The sequence below is a fragment of the Canis lupus genome, chromosome 38 (genome assembly GCF_011100685.1).
Source record: "Canis lupus familiaris isolate Mischka breed German Shepherd chromosome 38, alternate assembly UU_Cfam_GSD_1.0, whole genome shotgun sequence".
NCBI lineage: Eukaryota > Metazoa > Chordata > Mammalia > Carnivora > Canidae > Canis > Canis lupus.
This window is the reverse complement of record NC_049259.1, coordinates 18,672,086-18,698,174: the sequence shown is the minus strand read 5'-3', so window position 1 is coordinate 18,698,174 and position 26,089 is coordinate 18,672,086. Positions and strand designations below refer to the sequence as shown.

At 47.2% G+C, this 26,089-nt stretch overlaps 1 protein-coding gene and 1 long non-coding RNA gene across 3 annotated transcripts in view; one reads left to right on the top strand and one right to left on the bottom strand.

Moving 5' to 3' along the window:
* LMX1A (LIM homeobox transcription factor 1 alpha) overlaps window positions 1-26,089 on the bottom strand; it is a 152,203-nt gene that overhangs the window by 110,980 nt on the left and 15,134 nt on the right. The gene's annotated exons all lie outside the window — the stretch shown is intronic.
* Window positions 1,158-12,421, top strand: LOC102153440. Of its 2 annotated transcripts, none has more exons than XR_005385779.1 (4): window positions 1,158-1,329; window positions 4,358-4,487; window positions 5,875-5,950; window positions 11,715-12,421. It is a non-coding gene; the product is annotated as an uncharacterized LOC102153440 (long non-coding RNA). The 2 variants fall into 2 exon arrangements; XR_005385780.1 differs by lacking the exon at window positions 1,158-1,329 and adding an exon at window positions 1,337-1,564.

Here is a 26,089-nt window from a genome sequence, read left to right as displayed (position 1 = left end):
GCTTATGCTTAAGGAAACTGGAAAAATCCTCTTCAGGAAATCTCCACATTTTCCCATTTGTTCATCTGAAGACACCAGCCCAGCGTCACAGGAGGGATCCCTCGGAGGCATTTCCCCAGCTGCCCTCAGAAACCAGGGCTGGACTGGGGGGCCGCGGGGGTGAAGGCAGCCGGAGGCTATGCCAGAGAACTGGCTGGAGCCAGCCCTCACCCTACAGTCACCAGCAGGAGGGGTCGCAGCAAACAGAGCCCCCAAAGCCAGCTCCCTACGTGAGGCAGCAGACATCTCTCAAGCAGGTGCCTCCTTGAGAAACAGCGGCTGCCTCAGCCATCTGTGTGGAAGATGCCCGGGGGACAGTCACATGGGAGCTCCCGGAGCTGCAGGACACACTGCCAGCCTGGCCCCTGGAGGCCGAGGCAGTGATGGTGGCAAAGCAAGACGGCTTCACCGCATCGGCCCCTAAGACTCAGACATCCCAGGACGCTTCCAAATGCACCCCAGCAACTCTGGTTCCCTGCTTGCATCCTTTTTTTTTTTCGGTTTCAGTGGTAGAATTGAGTGATTCATCAGTTGCATATAACACCCAGTGCTCATGCCATCGTGTGCCCTCCTTAATGCCCATCCCCCCGTGACCACCCCCCCCCACCCCCTTCCAGCCACCCTCTGTTCCCCAGAGTTCAGCATCTCTGCCTGCATTCTAAGTGCGGGGTGTCCCCAGGTCTCCCCTGAGTCTATCCTCCTGACTTTTTTTTTTTAAGATTTCATTTATTTATTCATGAGAGACACAGAGAGAGGCAGAGACACAGGCAGAGGGAGAAGCAGGCTCCATGCAGGGAGCCCAATATGGGACTCAATCCCAGGACTCCAGGGTCACGCCCTGAGCCCAAGGCAGATGCTCAGCCCCTGAGCCCCCCAGGCGTCCCTACTCTCCTAACTTTAAGCTGACGAAAGACAGGGTGTAGGAACCCAAATGCTAACCCCAGCCCCCTTTCTAGCTGGTCCTGCACTTGTTTTCCTTCCTCGTTGCTTGGCTTCTCTTTTCTCTTCCTTTTATTTCTTCTAGCCTCTCCTCTACATTTTTAAAACGTTTTATTCCAGTATCTTTCTCAGCTCTCATTCCAAACATCCCCGCCCCATTCTCTTTCGTCTCTCAGGGCTTGAACAGACAGCACGGATGTCCCTGGTCTCCAGACCCACAACGAGCCTTCTAGCACCTTCTCCCTGGATGCAAAATGGGCAGCTTCTGTTTCCTGTAGCAGCCGGGCATGTTGCCTTTCCCCATCAAGAAGCCCCAGTATTTATGGGACTACCTGGAGTGACACACAGTCAGTAGGTGACACTCGTGGGGTCCTCTTCACACTGAGTAGGAGCGTGGTGGCCACAGGCAGTCCCGCTCCCTCCCAGGCCACAGCACCAGAGGGGCGGCGTCCCAGCGGCTCCTGGTGGGCTGGCTACTGGGCTCCTTCTTCTGTCATCCGCCCTGCAGGTTAGATCAGAGGCCCACACAAGAAAGGACAGCCTCGAGTGCCACCGTCTGTCCCTTTGGACATGTTCAACAAGACAGGTCATTTGCCTCTGTCTCTTGTTAGGCCTGTTCTCTCCCTCTCCCCGTTCACTGGGAATCGGCTTCTAGGACACCAGAGCCCCAGGTTTACCATGTGGATGTTGTCCCAGGCCACATCCGCAGCTCCTGACTGGTCTTCCCTGTGGCCAAGCCTCTCTGGGGGCCGGCTCCACCTGCCTCCTCCGAGACCCCCCTCCCCAGCATCCACACTAACCCAAGAGCACTCGGGGGAAAAAACCCACGGCCTTTCATCTCCACCAACTCCAACCTTGGTTTAAAGCCTCTGGGACACCAGCACAGGAAATCCCAACCATGGCTTTGTACTTTGGATCCTGGCTTTGAAGTACGTGCTAACAGCTGTAATTGGCATTATGGAAGCAGGTTAGAAGAAATTACTCGTAGCTAAGGAGCCGGCAAAGAGAAAATTATCCAAGTCATCTTGCATTTGGTCCTTAATCCAACACTGTAAAACTAAATCCTTGTCACCCTGACTCCACGGGCGTCTGCGGCACAGCGTAGGGACTTCACTACCCTTCAGTGGGTCTGACAACCTTGAGACGTGGCCCCTCCACCCGGCAGGGCCCCCGGAACAATCTCAAAAGCATCCAACAGGCGCTCGAGGCTCTGGAGAGTCCCCATCCAACCCGGATGCATGTGTAGACGTGTGTGACTCCCCCTCCCCCCACAAGCACCTCTGCCCCTCTCCTGGAAAGCCCTGCCTCCAGCGGCTAGGAGCTCATCCTTTCCAAGCTGTGGCCTAAAAACACCCCTGAGGTGTGCCCCTCTCGGCAGCACCGGTGTGAATCAGGGTCCTGACGCAGACCAGAGTTGTTCAGGCAAGGAGGCCCTAGCAGGTGCCCAAATCAGAGTGGGGCGGCTGGTGAACAGTACCTCCTCACCTAGTCTGTCTGTGGGACATGCCGGCAGGGGGCTTTCCATTTTTTGATAGAAGGAGGAAGGTTTTTCTCTTTTGGTTGAGTGGCTTAATGAATCCCAGGGCTTTCTGTCTTGGTTATGAACACAAGCATGCGTGTGTGTGTGTGTGTGTGTGTGTGTGTGAGAGAGAGAGAGAGAGAGAGAGAGAGAGAGACGGGGGGGCAGGTAATCACTAGGCACTGGAGGAGGGGTGAGATAGAGAGAGAGGGGCAGGTAATCACTGGGCACTAGGGGGGTCGCACAGTGCCTGCCCCCCACCCCAGCCCCAGCTCCACGACTGATTCCACCAGCTGACAGGAAGACAGGCGAGGGCCCGGGAGCACAGGACCCAGCCTCCATGTGGACCTCGGGTCACCTCGAGGCCTGGCTGCCCTGGGAACCCTGGCATCGCCCCCGTGGGAGCCACACCACCAGCCTTGGGGGGGTCCCTCCCTCCCTGGTCCCCAGAGGTAGGGCCGGTGGCTCACCCTCAGGCTGCTTCCTGCCTTGAGAGCCCTGCAGGGAGAAGCTGGAACAGGAGAGAAAGGTCAGTGGAACTCTGAAGATCAGGGCTGACAGGCGGCTGTAGGACCACATACAGAAATAGATGCAAGGGGCAGGGAGCAGGAGTGGGGGGAAGGATGGTGGTATCCGCAGAGTCCTAAAGGGCCTGGGGCAGACAGGGGAGTCTCTAATGCTAACATGTCCTCACTGGCCCATATGTGCAGGGGGCGGCCAGGGACCACACCTGCGTTACACACGTGAAGCTGGCCATGGGGCCTCGTGTATTTGCCCCTTTACATCACACCAGAGGATGGGCCAGAAGACAGGGAGCCTGAGGGGAGCCCCGAGCCAGTGGGAACCAGCACCTTGCAGTCTGCATCCCCAGGAGGCGCACCCGGGCCAGGCAGGAGCCGAGCAGGGGCAAGGCTTCCTTTCCCATTTCTTTCTTTTTTTTTTTAATTTAAAGATTTTATTTATTTATTCATGAGAGTCACCGAGAGAGAGGCAGAGACACAGGCAGAGGGAGAAGCAGGCTCCCTGCAGGGGCCCGATGCAGGACTCAATCCTGGGACCCCGGGGTCATGCCCTGGGCTGAAGGCAGATGCACAACTGCTGAGCCACCCGGGCGCCCCATTCCCTTCCCATTTCTGATCAGGATCTGGTTCAGTGACAGCCAGTTTGAGAAGGATGAGGGAACACAACAAACCCCTACCCCGACAGGTCACTCATGGAACCAGTATTTCTAGACGCCCAAGAGGACAGTGGGCTCTCTGGTCATTCGGAACCTGCCCGCCCCGGGACCCAGCGCACATCCTACATAGCCCGCACCAACACCCATCACTCTGGGCTTCCAGAGCTGCTCTGGTTTTGTGGAACCCGCTCCCAGGGAGAAGAGTCTAGAGACGGGACTCCCGGATACCTCCGATCATGGGTTTTCAAAGCCCAGAGAAAGGCCACTCTCCACGAATACAATTAACACACACACGCACCCTGACTCTCCCACCATGTGACACCCACGGAAGGACCCCGTGGACATTCCTAAAGGAGAAAATCACAAAGGCTGCAGCAGGATGGATGGAATGACCCTTCTCTTCATCTTCCTTCAAATCTTAGGCTTCAGAATAAGGCAACATCGGAATTGTTAATACAAAAATAACGATAATCACGGGGAACGCCCGCCCACCCCAACATTTCCGAGGTGTCAACTAGGGCAGGGGGGTGAGAAAGCCGCTCCGGGAATGGCTGGGACACAGGTATAGCCCCAGAAAGGAACGCGGGATAACACAAGAGGATAAACTCCCTGTGAGTGGGGCTCCAAGCCCAGAAGATTTCTGCAAACTATTATCTAATTTGATTCCCCTCATTGCATTACAGGGGGATTTAAAACACATCACCTCCAGCTGAAATGGGTTCTGGTAAATTTCTCGAGCGCTCTCGCGGATCTCACGTCATCCTCTGGGTTCAGGGTCAACACTACATTAATGACCCACCATTTATCCACCGGGTAATTCACTCCCTGGCAACCTACTTTATTTATGCTATATAAATTCAGGAAGCAATTAATAGTTGCCACAAAAGCAACATGATCGAGGGTGCTTTTCCCAATCAAACTGCGAAGCTAGGCAGTTCTCTTACCCCAAGGCAGGGGAGGAAGGCGAAGCACTAAGTAGCACCATCACAGGTTCTCTCTGCCTCCCTCCCCTGGGTGGGGGAGAAGCTGAGAGGACTTTCTTTTTCTCTTAGCACCCAATTTTCACTCTCTTTCAAAGGAGCCATTCCTGGGGCGCCTGGGTGGCTCAGTCGGCTAAGTGGCTGCCTTCCACTCAGGTCATGATCCTGGGGTCCTGGGATGGAGCCCCGCATTTGGCTCCCCACTGAGCAGGGAGTCTGCTTCTCCCCCCTCCCCTCTCTCTGCCCCTCTTCCCTACTTGTCCACTGCTCTTTCTCTTTCAAATAAATAAAATCTTAAAAAAAATGGGGGGGGGAGTCATTCCCCTTGCGAACAGCTGTCCCTGTTACCTTTTTTGACATCCTGTCCACCTTTTGGTTCTGTTCAGGCAAAAGTAATTTAATAATAACACCATAAAAATCAGGGAGAAAGAACAGTTTACTCATTAACCAAAAAACAAACAAACACAAAAATCATCCTAACACCAAAAAAAAAAAAAAAAAAAAAAAAAACCTGGCATGAAAATAGGAGCGCTTTCAGGATTTGACTTTTATCTGCCCTTTACAAACACGCTTCTGGGAAGTCTACGCAGAAACCACCCCATGAACAGAGAGGGAGGTTAAGGGACTTATGCCTGGCAAAGAGGGTCAGGAGGGAAGTTCAACTGTCCCCCCCAGCCCCCCGAGGTATTACGTTATTTCTCTGCCCTAAGGGCCCCAAGCTACTGTGCTTCCAAGCTGGGCCAGCTACTATTGGCTGGCTGACCCATAGCAGGCTCAGACCCCTTCTCCCAGAAAATTTTTGCTTTTAGAGGTCATCCATCTGACTTAACGAGATGCAAATGGAAGACCCTGAGTGGCTTCTAGGAAAGCTTGATTAAGGAGAAAAGACTTAGCTGGTATGACTCAGAACTTTTACCCCTCACCTTCAGGCCCTGCCCTCTTCTTCCCACCTGGAATGTGGTTTCAAGGCTGGGGCTGCAGCCTTTCTGTGGCCAAGAGGATAAAGGCCTATGTGTTGAGGATGGAAAGAAGAAATACAGGGAGAGCTTGGTTGCCAATGGCACTGATGAGCCACAACATCACCTCCACTCACCAGACTTCTTGTAATGTGGGGGAAAAAAAACAACTCCCCTTCTGTTTAAGCCAGGGCTGGTTGGGTTTGCTGTTAATTGAAGCTGAATGTAATTCAACTGAGCTCTCTCTTGCCCTCTCTCCTACAGGCACACACACCAATGCCCGCCAACCTCGTCGTAGGAACAGAGCTACTCTTCCAGAATGTCCACCATATATATGTGTGTATGTATACATGATGGAATATTACTCACCCATCAAAAAGAACGGAATCTTGCCATTTGCCACGACACAGATGGAACTAGAGGGTTTTATGCTAAGTGAATTAAGTCAGAGGGAGACAATTACCATATGATTTCACTCCTATGTGGAATTTAAGAAACCAAACAGATGAACATAAGGGAAGGAAAAATAAAATAAAATGAAAACAGAGAAGGAGACAAACCATAAGAGACGCTTAACTACGGGAAATAAACTGAGGGTCGCTAGAGGGGTGATGGGGGGATGAGGTAACTGGGTGACAGCCATTAGGGAGGACACACGATATGATGAACACTGGGTGTTAATATAAGACTGAAGAATCACTGAATTCTACCCCTGAAACTAATAATATACTATTATGTTTATTAAAAAAGAATGTCAACCTTAAATGTAGGGCCAACATCATACTTAAAAAACCAAAAGGCGTTCATTCCTCCCTTAAAATCCAGGAAAAAGGTAAGAATATTCCCTATTAAACCTCCACAATTTAAGTACTTTAAAAGTCCTGTGTCAAAAAGCATAAAACAGACACAAAGACTTAAAATTACTGGAAAGAAGATACAATACATTTTCATTACTTGAAAATGAATCAAACCAAGAAAGCAATGAAAAACAAAATTAATAGCTGGGTAAAACACAGAGACAAGATAATATGGAAGAATTATTTTTTCTACGTGTAAACACACGTAGAAACTAACTTTTCAAACAAAAGTTACTAAGAATTCACAGCAACAAGAAAACGCACAATATCTAGGAATAACCCTAAAAAGGAATATGTGGTACCATCACAATGAAAATGCAACTTCACAGAGAGATGGAAAGATTTGAATAAATGCAGAGACACAGCCTGTTCCTTAATGAGGAGACTGGTTTACCAAGGCCATCCTTTCCCAAAGTTTAAGAAAATACCCGTCAAAATCCTAATATATTTTGCCTCTAACTTGACAAAATAAATACAAAGTACAGCATGAAGAATGAATTGAGGAGAACCAAACAGGTCTTTATTAAAAAAAAAAAAAAAAAAAAAAAAACTTCTGCGATAAGGGAGGCCATCCTCTACTGAGGATATAAAAATAAATTATAAAGCTACAAAAGTTCAAATAGCAGGGTACTGGCAATCTTAGAATTGATAAAGTCAATGACACAATTTAAGTTTCCCTGCAAACCCTCTGATGTACAAGAAGTCAGCACGTGACAAAAGCACGATAAGCCCTCCTACAAAAGACATCAGGAAAATTGGATATTAGAGAAAAATCGAAAGTTATCTCCTTACCAATATACAGTAGAATTCTAGATGGGTAGAAAAGTTAAATGTAAAAGCATGAAAGCAAGAGTCAAGTATTGATCATCTCAGGAATTCCAAGCTCCATGAAGATAGGAATCATGTCGGCCTTTCATGGTTATTTCCACAGTGCTTGATACAGTCCCTGGCACAGACATGAGCTTCCATTCCTATTTGTTCGTCTGACTAATAAGCATTAATGCCAGGGAAGAAATCACAAAAGAAAAGGAATATTTCATTATAAAATAAAATGTATGTATGGTATAAAAAAAATTATCAAGCAAATGACAAACTAGGAAAAACATATCCAGTGAATATGATAAAGTGTTCACTCATGTAAACACACAAAAGAGAACAAAAAAATGTATAAAAGAAGAGACAGAGCAGAAAAAAATGGCCATTGACGCTTTGAAACTTTACTCAAATTCTTACATAACCTAAAATCCAATTTAACACTATCAGTCAGCAAATGTCTCTAAGTAAGAAATGGTCGATGAAGGGGCGCCTGGGTGACTATTGGTCAGTGAACAATGAGATATCACTTCACAGTGATTACAAAGACCAAAATCCGATCACTGACTGCACCAAATGCTGACAAGGATATGGAGCAACAAGAAGTCTCACCCACAGCTGGTGGGAATGCAAAATGGCACAGCCGCCATGAAATACAGTTTGGTGGTTTCTTACAAGATTACACATACTTGGGGCACCTGGGTGGCTCAGTAGGTTAAGTGTCTGCCTTTGGCTCAGGTCATGATCCCAGGGTCCAGGGATCGAGCCCCACTTTGGGCTCCTTGCCCAGCGGAGAGTCTGCTTCTCTCTCTGCCTCTCCCCTTCACTTGTGTGCTCTCTCTCTCTCTCTCAAATAAATAAATAAAAACTTAAAAAAAAAAAAGACTACACATACTCTTACCACACAATCCAGCAATCGGTATTACCCAAAGGAACAGAGAACCTATGTCCACACAAGACCTTTCACTGCTGTTTATGGCAACTTATTCAATCGCCAAAACTCTGAGGCACCAAGATTTCCTTTGGCAGGTGAAGGAATAAATAAAGCTGTAGTACATGCAGACAATGGAATGTTATTCGATGCTAAGAAGAAATGGGCTGTCCGGTCATGAAAAGACAGGGAAGGATCTGAAGCGCATGTCCCTGAGCAAAAGAAGCCAATCTGAAGAGACTACATGTACTCTGTAGGATTCCAACTGCATAACATTCTGGAGAAGGAGAAGGTATGGAGTCAGTAAAGAGATCAGTGGTTACCAGCAGTTAGTGGAGAAGAAGGGATGAACAGGTGGAGCACAGATATTTTTAGGACAGCAAGGCTCTTCTGTGCAATACAATCATGGTGAATATAAGTGGCGTCATTATAAATTTGCCCAAACCCATAAATTTTACACCAAGAGGGAACCTGAGTATATACTGTGGGCTCTAGGGGATAATGAGCTGTCCATGTGGGTTCTTCGACTATAACAAATGGACCACCAGTCTGGTGGGGGAGGTCAATAAATGGGAGGCGCTGTGCACATGGGAGTGCAGGGAGCTTCTCGGAAAGCTCCGTACCTTCCACTCAATTTCTCAGTGAATCTGAAACTGGTCTGAAAGATAAAATCTATTTTTTTTAAAAATAGCGAGGGAAAGATGAAAAGAGCCTGACACCTTCACATACTGCTAATGGGAGTTGTAAGCTCGTAGAACCAAGGGTAGAGAACCAAAAACAGGCCCTGCCCCAGCTCAACACCATTTCCAAACTGATTTTCACTGATATCTCCACCTGGCCCCTTTCAAGGGGAAGGAATGGAGGAAGGGAGGAAGGGAGCGGGGAAGGGAGGGGAGAAGGAGGAAGAAAAGAGAGAGAAAGAAACAAGAAAAAGAGGAAGGAAGGAAGGAAGGAAGGAAGGAAGGAAGGAAGGAAGGAAGGAAGGAAGGAAGGAAGGAAAAGATCTCAAGAACCTTAAAAAATGTTCATATATTTTATGTTGTAATTCTCCCCTCAGCCACCTAAGGAAATAATCTAAGACATGATAAAATACGTATTACTGGGAAGGTCAACTAAATGTTAATTATAAAAACATAAATGATTAAACAAATTATGCTATAATTAAGTTTCATAACCAATAAAGCCATACTTTCAAAGACTAATGATACGGGCACACGTTCACCACATAGTGTCAGATGCAGATGAGTGGTTCTAAGAATAAACAGACATGCAGGTATGAATAAACAGACAGGCAGACACACATAAATACCCATGAAAAAAAAGGGAGGAAAAAAAAAGACTAGAAAGGAAAACACCAAAATACTAAGAGGGTGTTCTGGGAATAGTGATATCATAGATGATTTTCATTTTCCTTACATTTTTAATATTTTCCAAATGTTCCCCAATAAGCATTTAATTACCTCACAATTCAGTGTCTTTGAGCATTATAACCTTGTAACACTCAACCACATGGACCTCCTTGTTTTAAAGTTAAAACAAAAGGAAGGATGGATCATTGGACTTCATTACAGTTTAAAACTTCTGTATATCAGAAAACATGATCAAGAAAATGAAAAGACAATCCACAGAATGGGAGAAAATATTTGCAGATCACAGGGTCTAGTTCCAGAATAGTTAAAGGCTCTTTCCATTCAGCAACAAAAAGACAAAAAACGCAATTTGAAAATAGACAAAGGACTTGCAGAGACATTTCTGCAAAGAAAATAGGCGAATGGCCAATAAGCACATGAGAAGATGCTCAACATGATGAGTCGGCCAATAAGCACATGAGAAGATGCTCAACATGATGAGTCATCAGGAAACTACGAATCAAAACCATGGTAAGGTACCACTTCACACCCACCAGGATGGCTAGAATCAGAAGAGAATGGGAAAATAACAAGTGTTGGTGAGAACACGGAGAAATTGGAGCCCTTGCGTATTGCTGACAGGAACAACACACAGGTGGCTGCCGTAGGAAAATGGTTTGACAATTCCACAAAAAGCTAAATATAAGATTGCTGTGTGACCCAGGAACAGCACTCCTAGGTATATACCCAAGAGAACTGAAAACAGGTGTTCAAGCAAAACTTGTATATGAACATTCACAGCAATGTTACTCACAGTAACCAAAAAATAGAAACAAGCCAAATGTCTATTAACGGATGCATGATAAACAAATGTGGTATATCCATGCAATGGAGTATTATTCACCCATAAAAAGGAATGAAATACTGATATTTACTACAGCAGAAATGAGCCTTGAAATATTATACAAAGTGAAAGACGCCAGACGTAGAGGCCCTCTGTTACATGATTCAATTTATACGAAAATACCCAGAATAGGCAAATCCGTAGAAACAGATAGCAGGGCGGTGTTTGCCAGGGGCTGGGGGAAGAAAAGGAAGGGATCTCTGCTTAACGGGTACAGGGTTGACGGAATGGGGATGATGGCAACATTCTGGAGTTAGACAGTAGTGATGATGGCACAACATCGTGAATGGATTGAAAGCCACTGACTTGTAGACTTTAAAATGGTTTAAAAATGGTCAATTTCATGTTACATGACTTTTACACAGCTACTGCTACTACTACAAATCATAATAATAAAGAACACACACTGTTGCTTTAACACCTAGACTTTGAAAACCCTCTGCAATTATTCCCACCCTGGTCTCCCCTGATTTTTTAAAATATTTTATTTATTTATTCATGAGAAACACAGAGAGAGAGAGGCAGAGACACAGGCAGAGGGAGCAGCAGGCTCCATGCAGGGAGCCCGATGTGGGACTCGATCCCAAGTCTCCAGGATCATGCCCTGGGCTGAAGGCAGGTGCTAAGCCTCTGAGCCACCCGGGCTGCCCCCCGATTTTTCAATTCATGTGTAATCATGTTCTGATCCAGTCCACCAGCTTCTTGCCGCATCCCTAGGTTTAGAACACAATTTGCCAGCTACAACGCTATTTCTTCAAATCCCACCGCCTCGGCCTGGAATACCCTCTCACTCCTCTACAACGGAGTACCTGTCTCAGAATCAAAAGGCCCAGGATGTAACCCCCGTCCACGACTCACTAGTTGTCTCCTCTTGGGTAAGGCAACTGCTCCAAGCCTCATTTTCGTATATGTAAATTAATCAGTCAAAATTCAATCAACAAATAAACAAAATTCCAATCTGTGCTAGGATCATGGTGTGCGAGTCCACCCTCTGGAGGAGTTATGACGACAGGCCGCATGAAATAGATGAAACCACATCAAATTGCAAATGATAAGGCACCAAACCTATGTAAAGTGATAATCTCCTCTATGCCAGTATTTCTAAGCTTCAGGAATTTCCACCTCCCCAGACGTAGTTTAGGTCAAGGGTCGCGTCACCTGCACCATTGTAACCCATTATACTTGCAATCTGTTCAACTTATTTTACTTAAACAGACTTATTTTAACAGAAACTTTATATCATTTTTTAGGACATCACTGGTCTGATACCATGACTCTTCTATACATGTTAGAAGACACCATTGCCGCGATGAAAACTGTGTACCTATGAGCTGTGGGAGGTCGCCGTCAGTACCACGGCTGGCAGCACGCCTAGGAAACAATGATCTCTGCTAACTGTCTTCTCAAAGACCCGAATCAAAACTCACCTCCTCTAGGAAACCTTCTCTGATTTGCTTTTCACCCGGTTTTAGAGATGCCTTTGTGATAAGCTCTTGCGTGCTTAATTTACACCTTTGCCTGTCCATGTTCTCAATTCACCCCCATCTAGACTTTCAACACCAGCACTAGATCATACAACACCAAAAGCCAGAGATCTTGTCTTGTTCCTTTTATTCCCTCCCATAGGCCCAACTACACCACAGCAAACATTTGCTGAATTGATAAGGTTTAAATGAACGAAAGGTGCCCACCAAATGCTTACAGTTATCTTTTTATCATCTGTGTTCTAAATAGAGAGAAACCCACCCACATCATTTCCTAGTCTATACGGTGTGGCCGCAACAGCCTGATTCAGATGTCAACCAGTGGGAAGGATGGTTTGTTACAATAAGACAGGTGCTGAGCGCCTGGGTGGCTCGGTTGGTTAAGTGACTGCCTTTGGGTCAAGTCATGAACCCAGGGGTCCTGGAATCAAGACCCATATCAGGTTCCCTGCTTGATGGGCAGCCTGCGTGTCTCTCTCTCTCTCTCTTTCTCTTTCTCTCTCTTCTTTCTCTCCCTCTCTCTCTCTCAAATAAATAAATAAAATTTTTTTTAAAAAAATTAGACAAATCCCTGACACAATAGCATTCAGTAGGTTTGGGGGGATGAGTGTTAAGTGGGACCATTACTCAAAAGGCCCTGCCTCCTTAGACCACCTGCAGAAGGTGAGAGGGATGAGTACAGATGAGTCAGCATGTGAAGACCAAGGCCCACCTAGGGCTGAAAGTCCGGGTTTTCTCAGGGCCCGAACCACACAGCTCCACCCAAGCCTCTAAGCTAAGCCTCCTTCCATCAGCTCAAGAGTGGCTCTACCCTGATGAGGGGCCCGGTTCTCAACTTGATACTCTCCTAATTAGAAGTAAATCCCCGTAATACAGGAGAGCCTTTGCGTGTCCACAGTGCATTTTGGCCATGAGTCTCAGAGCACTGACAAAAGAAGCTGCAAGTGAAAATTACTGATTGAATACATCCAGACACAGAGCAATCCCTGTGTCAATGTTGACAGAGCAGCTCTTTATCGTCCAGCGCCAGGAGGGCGAACGTAAAGCAAAACCACCAGAGAGGCTGGGAGAAAAAGAATGTCTGCTACTACACAACTGTGGAGGCTTGTATGTATAAAACAACGATGAATTTTAATAATAACAACAACTGCTTTCAACCTTGAAGGTACAGAGCTCTCTGCAGTCTGCAAAGCATTTCTCAGACTTGGTCGTCGCGTACAAGCCTTATGCCGACCCCGTCAGATATCACTTGCCCCATTTTTACACATAAAGAAACTCGGGTTCAAAGGGTGTCTTAAACCTAGTTTCCTGCCTCCAAATCCAATGTTCTTTTGATCTCCAAGTCATCGAGTTAGGCCAGCTTTCTTCTCTGTACTGAAGGACAGCAGATAGTAAATATATGTTTAACATAAGGATTTGGGACGCCTTCTATGCCACCATGACAATAAGGGACTCACTCTCTCCAAGTTCAAAAGCAGTGTTAGAAAGTCTTCCTTAGGTTGAGCTGAATGACTCTCTCGGAGGCGCCAGTCCCAGCCCTGAGCCCCAGATGGCCCCTGCACCTTCACCTCTAAAACCCTCCAAAGGCAACTGCACAGCCCCCAGAGGGAACCCAAGGAAACCCAACCTCCCGGGTTCCTAATCCCGGGTACCATCAGGTCAGTTTTCAAAATCGTCCTCCTCACCATAATCCTCATCAAAAGTTTTCTATCTGATGTCCCCAGATCTGCATAATCAGTTTCTTCCCTCATTTACTGGGTCCTGGATTATCTGCACTAGTGAATTCCTTCAGGGACAGAACGTGACTTTCCAATTAAACCATTCTATCTCTTACATTTTATTTTTTTTCCCCTTTTTGTATTTTGTACTAGGAGAAAGGAGGTACGCTTCCTTCCCATCCTGTTCGATTGAGATCTCTATTGTTAAACAAAAATATTCCTTGCAACACAGCCTTTCAGAAGCTACCCAGTGGCCCCAAGATGAGGCTAATCTCTGACAGCCCCACCTTCCTTGGATGAAGGGAGAACAGAGCATCCTCCTCTCTCAGTTAATTACCATTTCTTGCCTGGGCATTTGATTTCAATAAAGTCTAATTACTTCAAATATCACCGCTCCTGCCCCTCCCCTCTCTCCTGTGCCCCTCTTTCTCTTAGAGAGCTTGAGACGGATGAACTCAAACACGCCCGCCAGCCTCAGGCAGATGCTGCAATGAGCAAAGACTTCGCAAAGTTAATAAGCCAGGAGAGTTAATAAACCAGACTTCCCAAAGTTAATAAACCTGGAAAACACAATTATTACTATTTTTACTATTATGAAAATATCACCATTATTATTGTTGTTGTTATTCCGGGCCTCGTAGGCAGCTAGCCCGAGACCCTCCCCGCGCCTGTCTGCTCCCCCCCCCAACCTCACCGGTGGCAGTAATATTGTGTGAGTAATCCCAGAGGGGCTCCCCGACACTGCCCTGCTGCAGGAAGCAATATTGGAGCTCATGCAGCCCCCGGTCCCTGCAGGCTCAGCTCTGCCCTTTTATATTACATACTGTTCAGTCAAATCCATCACCAGCCTCCCAGATCTTTCCAGTAGGCTGGAGGAGGCCGGATGGAAATGGTGATTACAGGGGCTGGGGGTGGGGGGTCTGGGAGGGAAAGCGGGCAGAGGAGATGGGAGGGAAGATACCTGGGTCCTGGACCAGTCCCATTTCCATAGGATGGCCTCCCAGGCTCAGTATTTCCCTGCACCCTCTAGGCAACGTGTGGGTCTCTTAGGACCAGCTAGGAACAGCTGCAAATAGGGGCCATATGAGGCCAACCGCTAGACGCACCCCCTACCAGTGTGTTTCTCCTTTACCTGCTTTGTGTCCCTGTGAAAGGACAGCACCATCCATGGGGGAAGCCTTTACGAACTGGTTCAGTGATGTGAAACCAGGGTCACGGACAGTGGAGCCTACAGTCCATCTGGGCCAGCGTCTCCTTTTAGGCCTCCCTGAGTCCTGGGACTGGGCCAGCCCGGTTAGGGGACAACCTCGGTGGAAAGCCCGGCCCTCCGGTTCCCAGCACTTCCTTCTGCAGTGACTGCATCCTTTGCTTCCCCAGCCCTTCCCAGGCCCTCCTCATCCCAATTTCTGGCAACACCGCGTGTATCAAATCTCGAAAACCTAACTCATCTGTTTCCCCAAACTTACTTCCATTGAGTTCCTAGTAGCCACTGTACCCCAGTGGTTCTCACCTGGGGGAGATTTCAACCCCTTGGAAGACTTGGCAACGTTGAGACAGTCCCGATTGTCACGGCTGAGATTGGCATCTGTCTAGTGGGTAGAGGTCAAGGAAGCTGCTAAACATCCTACTGTGCCCAGGGCAGCACCCCACGACAGACAACTCTCCAGCTCAAAATGCGGACAGGCTGAGAGGGACAACCTTCCCCTGGCCTCTGTGGCTCAACAACTCACTGAGCTGCACATCTCCACGAGAGGCCATTTAAAACATGGGTCTAGAGCCCAGGGTAGAGGTGGGCTGGGTTGGCTTCAGACTCAAAAGTCCCTCTCCTTGGGACACCAGCTGAAATCAGAGGAGAAATGAACTCCCTGGTGGGGAGAAGGAGAGCAGAAGAGAGATGAAGGCTATGGGGAGAGACCACAGAGGGACCAAAAGGAGAAAGAAGTGACACCCCAAGGAGAGAAGAGATCCCAACCCAACCCAAATCACAGGCTAACGCTACCTCTGCACATCATCCAGAACCAACTAGGGGTGCCGGCCTGTTCAAGGAGCTGCTGCAGCAGCTGAGGCCACCCAGAAAAAGCTCCAGGGATCCTGACCTCAACCAAGTCTAACCTGACCTGAGAGAGAGAGATGCCAAAACCTGGTGCCAGCCTGCTGGGTATGCAGGACAAGCCAGAGGCGGGCGCCAGGCCCTCCAAATCCCATCCCAGGACCCACTAGAGGAGACACGGACCCAAGGGTGGCCACCCCCTGTGGCTCCCAACCCTACACTTGGGTGTCACCGCCTGCTCAAGTGGGCCAAGCTGGGATTTCTCTGGGGCAGCACCGCCCTGCCAGGGAGGGGACCCCTGGACTGTGGGCCTCTCTGGTCACACACACCACCCAGCCCCAGGAGCCTCCCTGTTGCTCTCAGTCCAGATCCAGCCCTTTTCAACAGGGGAGCTCCAGCCAGCAGGCGGCTTTGGAAGGAGTCAAGTGTAATTAAAAGCTGTGAAAGCAGCATTGTCTCAATTGTAAATCCTTCTCACTAAGAGGCCTTTACTGGGGATTTCTCAAAGGTGGGGTGAGGCCAAAGCCGCTGTAGCCACCACCTCTACTTAGAGAGTCCAACAAGGAACTTGATTTTTTTTTAAATTTTTTTTTAATTTAAATTCAATTTCCCAACGTATAAGTCTAACACCCAGTGCTCAGCTCATCACGTGCCCTCCTCAGTGCCCGTCACCCAGGGACCCCATCCCCTTGCCCCCCTCGCCTTCTGCAAGAGTGCAAGGGACTATAAGCAAAGGGGGGAAAGGGGGGAATTAGAGAGGAAGACAAACCAAATCGGGAGGGACTCCGAACTCTGGGAAACCAACGAGGTTTTAATGGAAAATATTTCCATGGAGGGTGGAAGCCTGGAAGCTTGCAGGGCTTGCCTCGCTCTAGCTCCGGGGTGAGATGGGGTGAGGGGAGGAAGAGCAGTGAGAGTGGCCAGGGGAGAGAAGAAGCACACAGGACACAAACTGGGGTGGGGGGGGCATAACAAAAACACCAAGCTGTGCCCTCATTTAGCACTTTCTCAGGATCTCACACAGAAACCTCTGGATTTTGATCAGCTGCCCACTGGGCCAAGTATCTGCTCCTGTGGCTAGTGCTGGAGAGGGTTCACGGGTGCACACTGTCAGTCCCCGGCCCAGCAACAACCAGTCAGCGTGTGAACGGAGCAGGGCACAGGGATGGGAACATGTCCCATTCTGTCGCCGGGCGCAAGGGCGGTCCTACAGTGCTACCCATGCCCCCCCTCCACCCCGAGAGTGAACAGTTAATGTGCGAGTCCTGACACGGGAGCCCCAGGGTTCTGGAAAACAAGCTCCGCACTGGGTCTCTGTAGTGTTCCCAGCCTGCCACAAGTCGGTCCCAGCACCTGGCCAGGACCCCAGCAAGACTGAAACAGGTGATTCACCTGGAGGGGCCGCCGTCAGGGTTTGCACACCTGTGCCCGTGCTGGCTGGCTGCCTGCTGCAAGCACAGCTGTGTGGGTGAACCTCGAGGGTGGGGGGCAACCCAAAGATTTGCCTGGTGCTGGTCAGCCACATTCACAGAGACCAACCAAGGCAGACCTGAATCTCCCGAGGAATCTAGGCATCCCACGAGACCATCAAGGGAGATGCAGGCCCTATCACCGTGCTCTCTTGGGCCTCCTGTCTGATCTCAAGACCCCACGGAAAGAACTCAGCTTCCCAGGACCATCTCAGCTCATGCTGCAATTGTCAGAAGAGAAGAAGCAATCTGTCTCTCCAGGGACAGAAAGCTCAAACTACAAAATTATGCTCATGCCGGTACCAATATGCATCAGGTGCACCTCGCCCCACAGTGGGGGCGAGGCCTGAGCTGAGAACCATAGGGGTGCCCCCACACACACATACACTTTCGCAGCAAGATGGGGTTTCTCTGTCCCCAAAACATGTCAGCAACCTAAGGCTGTCCAGTGAAGGCAGCCAGCATGATGCGGGCCTGGGGAGGGTAATTCGTGAATGAAGCGAGGGGAGTGAAGCTGGACTGTCGGACTAAATGGAAAAAGAGGACAGAGCAAGGCAGTTGAAGGCAGTAAGTGCCCACACGCCGAAATAACTCCCCCCCAAAAAAGCCTTACACCGGCTGTGCCACCAAATCCCGCAAATAACAATTACTCTGTGCCAGAAATAACTCCAAGTGCACTCACTGCACTTCCTTTATCTTCATGACAATCTCCTAAGGTTGGCAGCCTTATTCCCATCCTACAGATGAGAGAATTGAGGCATAACAGGTAAGTAATGAGGTCACACAGGAAACAGCTGAACCAAGATCCAAAACAAGGGTAGCTTGTTTGCAGCAAACTGAGTAGCTCCACACTACTCAGTGCCCTCCCCTCCCACAAATAACCGGAAACTCAGGACAAAACATACAAAGGCAGTATGGGAAGACACCAGATGATGACCAAAATGACTAGAACTGGGTGATTTTCCTGTTTTTACTGCTTTCAGTCAGACAGCGTAACCAAGAGACACGAATGGAAAAGCCCCAGTCTCACTGATGGAAAGGACCAGAACATCAAATTCGGGGCAACCACAGCAGCTAAAAGTGAGAGAAGAAATCTGGAAAGACCCACAGAGGGGGAACCCCTTATCCTGCGGATAAGCTCTACCTCAACCTCTAGCTGGCCCCTGGATGCCACCTGCAATGGGTAGACTCCAAGTAGTCGAGTTAAGGATCAAAATGCTGAAGTGAGGAAAGCCATAGGAAAGCCAGAGTTTGCAGTTTGAGTTCAACCAAGTTAGCTGCCTACTGGAAATTTCTGATGACATAAATACTCTTTGAAGGAACAGAAGAATTCAGGTTACCTCTGCTGTGTCATTTCCGGGGCACAATCTAAAATCATCAACATGACCCGTATTTAAGAGAAAGGAGAATCAACAGAGATCGACTCCAAAATGATTCAGATGTTCGAATTATCTGATAAGGATTTTAAAGATTTTATTTATTTATTTTAGTGATCTCTGTGCACAACGTGGGGCTCGCACCCACAACCCTGAGATCAAGAGTCACATACAAATACAAAATACAAATAAGTGCTCTACTGACTGAGCCAGCCAGGTGCCCCTACCTGACAAGGATTTTAAAGCATCTAATATAACTATGCGTAAGTATGTACTGAAAAAAAATACGCTTACAAAGAAGGAAAAGATAGGGAATAGTAACCAAAAACTCAAATTATAAAGAATCAGCGATTCTATAACAGCACTGTGTGATACAATTTTCTGCAGTGATGGAAGTGGTTTATGTCTCTGTTGCCTCATAGAGTACCACCAGCCACATGTGGCCACCGAGTGCTTTCCATGTGGCTAGTGCAACTGAGGAACTGTATTTTTCACTGTATTCAACTGTATTTAATTTAGGCTTACGTAACCACCCATTGCTCCTGGCTACCGTAATTGGACAGAGGAGCTCCAGAACTGAAAAGTACCATATCTAAAATTAAACAAATATACTGGATTGACTTAACAGCAGATCAAAGATGACAAAGAAAGTGTTGATGAGCTTACATGTAGATCAATAGAAATGACACAATCCAAAGGAGAGAGAAAAAATTCAGACAACGATAGCAAACGGAACAGAAGGAGAGAATAAATGAGTAAATATAGTTCTAAGGTTCTTAAGTGTTAAGTGCAATGATACAATATCAACTCTACACACATTTTGAAGAGTTAGAGATACATATTATAATGCCGGGAATAAACATTTTTAAAAACTAATAATTTAAAGAACCATAGTTAGGAATCCAATAACTAAACGAAACTAAAATTATTTTTAAAATTCCATTAAATAGGGACACCTGGGTGGCTCAGTGCTTGAGCGTCTGCCTTTGGCTCAGGTCATCATCCTGGGGCCCTGGGATTGGGTGCCACATCGGGCTCCCCGAGGGGAGTCTGCTTCTCCCTCTGCCTCTCTGTGTCTCTTATGAATAAATAAACAAAATCTTTAAAAGATAAAAAAAAAAAAATTTAAACCCATTAAATAAAAAAAGGCATGAAAGGAGAAATGGAGGACAACAACAACAACAAAAACAGTGCATAAAGAGAAAGCAAAAACAAAAGAGAAAATAAAATAGCATAAAAAGAGCAAAAGGACAGACTGAAATCCGACAATATCAATAATCACATCAAATACTAAAGGACAAGGCACTTCAACCAAAAGAGATGGTCAGAATGGATAAAAAAAGACTCAGCTATATGCCATCTATAGAAGATTACTTTAAAAATAAAGATGAGAAATCAGGGCAGCCTGGGTGGCTCAGCAGTTTAGCACCACCTTCGGCCCAGGGCCTGATCCTGGAGACCCGGAATCGAGTCCCACATCGGGCTCCCTGCATGGACCCTGCTTCTCCAACTCTGCCTCTCACTCTCTGTGTCTCTCATGCATAAATAAATAAAATCTTTTTTAAAAAATGAGAAATTAGGCAACCGGTCTCCTGTTTTTCACTGTGTACACCACCCATAATCTACAAAGTACCTTCTATCACTAAAATCCAATGATTCCACATGTGTATGTGTCATACACATCAAATCTACATGTATATACAATATATAAACATCTCTTAGGCGCAAGGTACAGTTACAGTAAGTCATGGTCAAATTTCTGTGTGCCCAAACCCAGACGAAATGGTGGAAGGAACCATTTGCCAGGTTAATGGCTCCATCTTTGCAGATTTTGTTTCTCCATCACTGTTTGGTCAGTTTTGTGCAATTCCGTCCAGGATAATCACTTCACTCATGCTTACAGGGTGACTTAAACCTATGTGCTCGGCCGCAGAACTGCCCCAGAACTGCCTGAATTTCAATTTCCACCAAAGGGACTGGCATGACCTTTCCACACAACCTGGTGATGAGAACAGGAGGCATCTCCAGGGCTTTGCCAGGCAGACAAAGCAGCTGTGACACTCCGCAGGGAGCTCTGGAAAGCCTGAGCCTGATTCCCATCCACACCGCTCAGAAACCATGCGACATCGGGACCGCAGCTCAGCCTCTGTGAGCCTCAATTTCCTCGGCTCAAATGAGACTGGGATGATGAGTACATGATGCAGCGTCTGCTGTCACAGACTCTCTAGGCTTTTCTCTCCTCCAGGCTCTCAATATCCATCACCAGTAGTTCTCCTGGTAGCTTCAAAGCAAGCATTAGAAGAATTGAAAGAGGGATCCCTGGGTGGTGCAGCGGTTTAGCGCCTGCCATTGGCCCAGGGCGCGATCCTGGAGACCCGGGATCGAATCCCACGTCGGGCTCCCGGTGCATGGAGCCTGCTTCTCCCTCTGCCTGTGTCTCTGCCTCTCTCTCTCTGTGACTATCATAAATAAATAAAAATTAAAAAAAAAGAAGAATTGAAAGAAACCGATTTTCTTTGTTTTTAAAAATTAATTACTTATTCGTGAGAGACACAGCGAGGCAGACACATAGGCAGAGGGAGAAGCAGGCTCCCCGTGGGGAGCCCAATGCGGAACTCGATCCCAGGACCCCGGGATCACACCCCAAGCCAAAGGCAGACACTCAACCACTGAGCCACACAAGCACCCAAGAAACTGTGATTTTAAAAAGAAAATACAAAAATAATAATAAATAAAAAATAAAAATAAATAAAAAGAAAATACAAATAAAGACTTTGCACTCCCTCGTAAAAGTTAAAATACTCATTAGGGCGCCTGGGTGGTGTAGTCGGTTAAGCATCTGACTCTTGGTGTTGGCTCAGGTCATGATCTCAGGGTCATGAGATCAAGCCCCGTGTCAGGCTCCATGCCAAGCAGAGTCTATTTCAGATTCTCTCTCCACCGTCTTCCCCTTCCCCCTGCTCTCTCTCTCAAATAAGTCCTTAAAAAAAAAAAAAAAAACTAAAATACTGACAATATATGCATAAGTGAATTCGTATTATAGATAAACTTGAAAACTGAAGTGTACGCCCATTCATCAAATGACTATTAGCAAATTGTTTAATTAGGGTCCATTCTGCTGCTTTGCTTATAAAGGATGATCAATAACTTAATAAGTCTCATCATTATTGGTACCTTCTGAGAGAGACTAAGCCTCTGTTCCATATAACACGAGACCTAGAAAGTTCACACATTTGTGAGATTCAAGTGCCTTATTTCCTCCTGACAGCTGTGATCAAGACAGAAGAACTCAGTTCAACCTTCAGCCGCCAACAAATGATCACAATTGTTGGCAAAGATGGGTAAACATAAGCCTACTTAGCAAATTTGCTAATTATCTTCTGGTTTAGGATTAATGTAACAAATAAATACGGGATGCCTGTGGCTTAAGTTTATCAGTCGGTTCGTATAAACCAACAATGGGAAGTAGATTTTATCTGTCTGAAAGCTCCTGTTCTCAAACCAAGGATTTCTTGCTCGTGATTCTTCTTTCTGGCATCTGATGTGTGTTTTTACTTTACAAGACGATCTGTCTGCCTTTACGTCCTTTAAAAATATTAGGTACGTCCACTGAGAATTCTTAGAAAAGTGATGCTGAGGTTTAAGAGTAATGAAAGAAACAAACCACTGGTATGAGAATAAAATTGCCCATATGGGCATAATCGACAATTGGTGGGCAGTGCTGAACATCAGTGGGTAAATTATTAGTATAATTAGCTGCCATCGACCGAGGATCTTTACTAGATGCTGTATGAACACACGTGATCTTTAATCCCTGTAACATATGTAAAGAGATAGTTTCTGCCTTTTAGAAATAAGGAGGCGGATTCCGCAGAGGTTAATCTACGAAGTAACGGAGTGGAGATTTGAACCCTTATCATGTGCTGGGTGGGGAAAGCGGGGGATAGGTATGTCCGACTTTCTGCCATCCGTGCCCATAACCTCCATGCGAGAATGTGCCTCACACTTTCCTTTCTTCCATATCACTAACTCTTACCCCTTTGGGGATCACAGGCAGCTTCTAGGATCTAACAAAATCTACAGACCCAGAAAAGTGCACCTGTGCATGCACGTGCATGTGCTCGCACACACACACCTACACACTCCTACATCTGAGAAAATAATTCAGGGGACTCGTGAACACCCTGAAGCAAAACCCAGGTTTGAAACCTCTCCTCCAAACACCATCTCCAAGTGTCAACACTGCTGGATTTTTCACTCACTTGTGTCCTTTCCCCCTCCTTTCTGGCTTCTATGGAAGTGTTTCAGGAATAAAATGATGGGCTCGGAAGCAGATACATGATCTTGTCCACAGCCAAGAAAACTCTCGCTGCCCCCACGGCTCCCATGGACCCCTCTCCCCTCACGTCCTCTCCAATTCCGTGAAGTACCCAGCTCGGGGGAATACCCTGGAATCACCTCCTGTCTGCTCTTCTGTTTACCACTGCTATGAGACAGCTTTATCAATGAATCCCGCCCTCCAATCTTCCACTGCGGGCTCAGGGTCCCTATCATGTTCCAGGCATTGGACAAGTAAGCAAAACTGTTCCAGGCTCTGTTCTCATGAGGCTTACACGCTAATGGGGGAAATGATATATTGGCATAATAAAAAAGTAAATTATAGCATATGCTAGGAGGTGGTTAGTGGCTGGAAAAAGGGAAAATATAGACACATAATGGGGTGGTGGAGATGGTAGGGGTGGGTTGTAGCATTAAATAGACATATTTGAGTAGGAGGAAAAGTCAAACTTGTGCGTATCGGTGGTGGCAGTGGGGGTGGGGGGTGTATTTTGTTTCTTTACTGTTTTCTTTCTCATCTAGAAGGTAAGTTCCATGAAGTCAGGGATTTTCTCTTTTTTGTTGTTCAAGGCTCTCCCCCGAGAGCCTGTAATGATATCTAGCACGTAGTGGGTCCTCAATAAATACAACTGAATAAGTAAATGAGTGAATGACGTAAAATTTACCTTTCTGGCTGGCGGAAACAGGGTTAGGACCACAGTTCTAAATCCTACTCTAACTACAGCACTATTCTTAATTAACTGGTAAACTCCAAGCAGAGAGAAAAGAAACTGAGTCAAGACAGCTGCACCGCTTAGAAGGAAAGTTGAAAACCCAACAGAGGAAATGATAATAACCTGAACTCCAGCTTTAGAACAACCGAATAAGGAATGGGATTAAAAAAAAAAAAAAAAAGACAACAAGAAACAAAGAGATCCTATACCAAATAGGGTTTCAATATTAGAAATGACCCTTGAAATCTAGGGCTTCTAAATGCTGAGTGATTCATCAATTAGGCTGTCAGCGAGGTGCATGGAGACGTAGCAGTTAAGACGGACGCCACCAACCTGGACAGTGCCAGCCACTCAGCTCTCGCTGCCCTCCCCACTGCAGACCCGCATATCCAGAACACCCACGTGCACTGGCATGCGTGGATTTTAAGCTTGGTTGCAGCTCTTAGCTCAGAATTTATCCCTTGACACTGACGGGTCTGACATGGGTTGGGTCCCCACAGAAACTCAGAAGTGCAGACTCAGTTCTCTGGCCACAGATTCCCACCTCTGATTTCGTCCCCGTGACCCCACATGTGCATACCCCCAGTTACACAAGGGGACAGAGTGTGCCCATGTGTGTGCATGCACGTGTGCACACATGTTACTGCCCCCACACACACACCAAGAAAAGGGGGGACAACTTGAAGCCCATGCTTCATGTTCAAGAAAGCTCAAAGGGACCACTGAGAACCAAATGACCCCCGTAGACACAGTTACAATAAAACAATCATATCTTGCCATCAGCTTCTCCTGAAAATACTATCCAACCCTAAGAAAGAAGAAGTATACTTGGATGGGGGGGGCCTCAGGCAGGACATACTGTCCCTCCATCTTGCCCCCAGAAATTGGCTCAATCTGGTTAAAAGTCAGGAATGTGAGCTGCCCAGATACCACAACATGTGACTTCACCGCTGGCGGGTCTTACCTATTACAGCTGACACAAGCTTCGGAACCTTCTTTTCTCTCTGATTCACTCTCTGCCACTATCGGCAAAGCTGAATCATTTTGTCGTAACAGTCCAACCCCTTACAATACTGTACATCATTAAAATTTTAAGGGAGCTCATCGGGGAAGTCCTTTAATCCTTTAATAATTGAGCTGAGGGAAAGCGGCCAGTGAGGAAGAGCATTTACCTGAGCTGAGATTAACTAGGTTCGGCTACTAATGGCTTTCCAACAATCCCACTGTGTCCACGTTGCCACTTAGAAGAGTGCGGTCCATTTGGCCCTTGCTCTTTAATGGTCAACGGGGAAACTGAAAAAGGGATACATCATCAAGTTTGGAAATCTGTGTATTACAGTTTTTCCTTCTGGCACTGTGAAGCTCAGTCCAAACCAAGCTCCACAGCCAGGTGACGAGTAGAAAAACTCATTCCATGAATCAGTTGGGTGTCTATGATCTCAAATAACCTGTCACGGATTTTCTTTTTTCCCCACTGAATTTACTGGCTACAGAGGCAGAGCCATTGAACAACACTCAGCTCCATTGGTAGCACCAATTTTAGTTTAACCTTCTTCTAAGTGAAGAGTTCGGACCCCTGATGACACTTATTTTTTCTTTCCTAGAGTCATACGGATGTGACAGCCGTAGACCTAAGGAAAGTTGCACGCCTCTCCATGCACCACTCCCCAAATTCCTGTCAAAACCATTCCCACTCCCTCCCTGCGCACATCAGACAGTTTGCGATCATGCTCCACACCTGAGAGAGCTCAAGGGAAAGGCACTGAGGCAAACCGTGTGATCTCAAAGAGATTATGTGATTTGCCCAGGCCTATCCAGCCAGAGCAGAGGCAAAGGCAGGATTATGGCCCAAGGCTTCTGGAAAAACCCACTGCCATCTTCCAGGTCACTCTAGACTCCAGTCTGAGAAAGTTACCATACCAACCAATCGTGTGAATGAGACCACAAACAGTGATAGCCAGGGGGAGAGACCCGGCCACCCTGGGCAACGAGGGGGGTGGTGTCCCCATTCTGGAGGTCCTTCTCTTCAGGTTGCTCCTGAGTATCACAGGAAGCAAAAGCCCCCTTCAACTGCCAGGCATGTGGACGGTCTAGTTGCCAAGCACAGCTGACTAGCTCTGGGCCTGGGCAGGCTTGCACACCTGTCCTGAGGAATCAGCCACACGGTGTACACCTCGGACCACACTATAACCAAATGGAGTTGTGACTCCATCGATGGAGTCAGATGTATGTGGGTTGGATGGATAAATTAAGCAATAGGTGACATGATTAATGTCACCCATTGATGGGTAAAGAGTGGAGCCAGGAAGATGACAGACAGTGAGGTTCACCCTAAGACAACTAGTGTGTGAGGAAGGAGGACACAGGCTGGAGACTCACTCTGCTGGCCCCCTCGGGCCCACGAACAAAGGCAGCCTTGGGAAAGAAGCGATGTGGGAATCTGCAGCAGCTACCTGAGGAGTGATGGGGGACAGCCT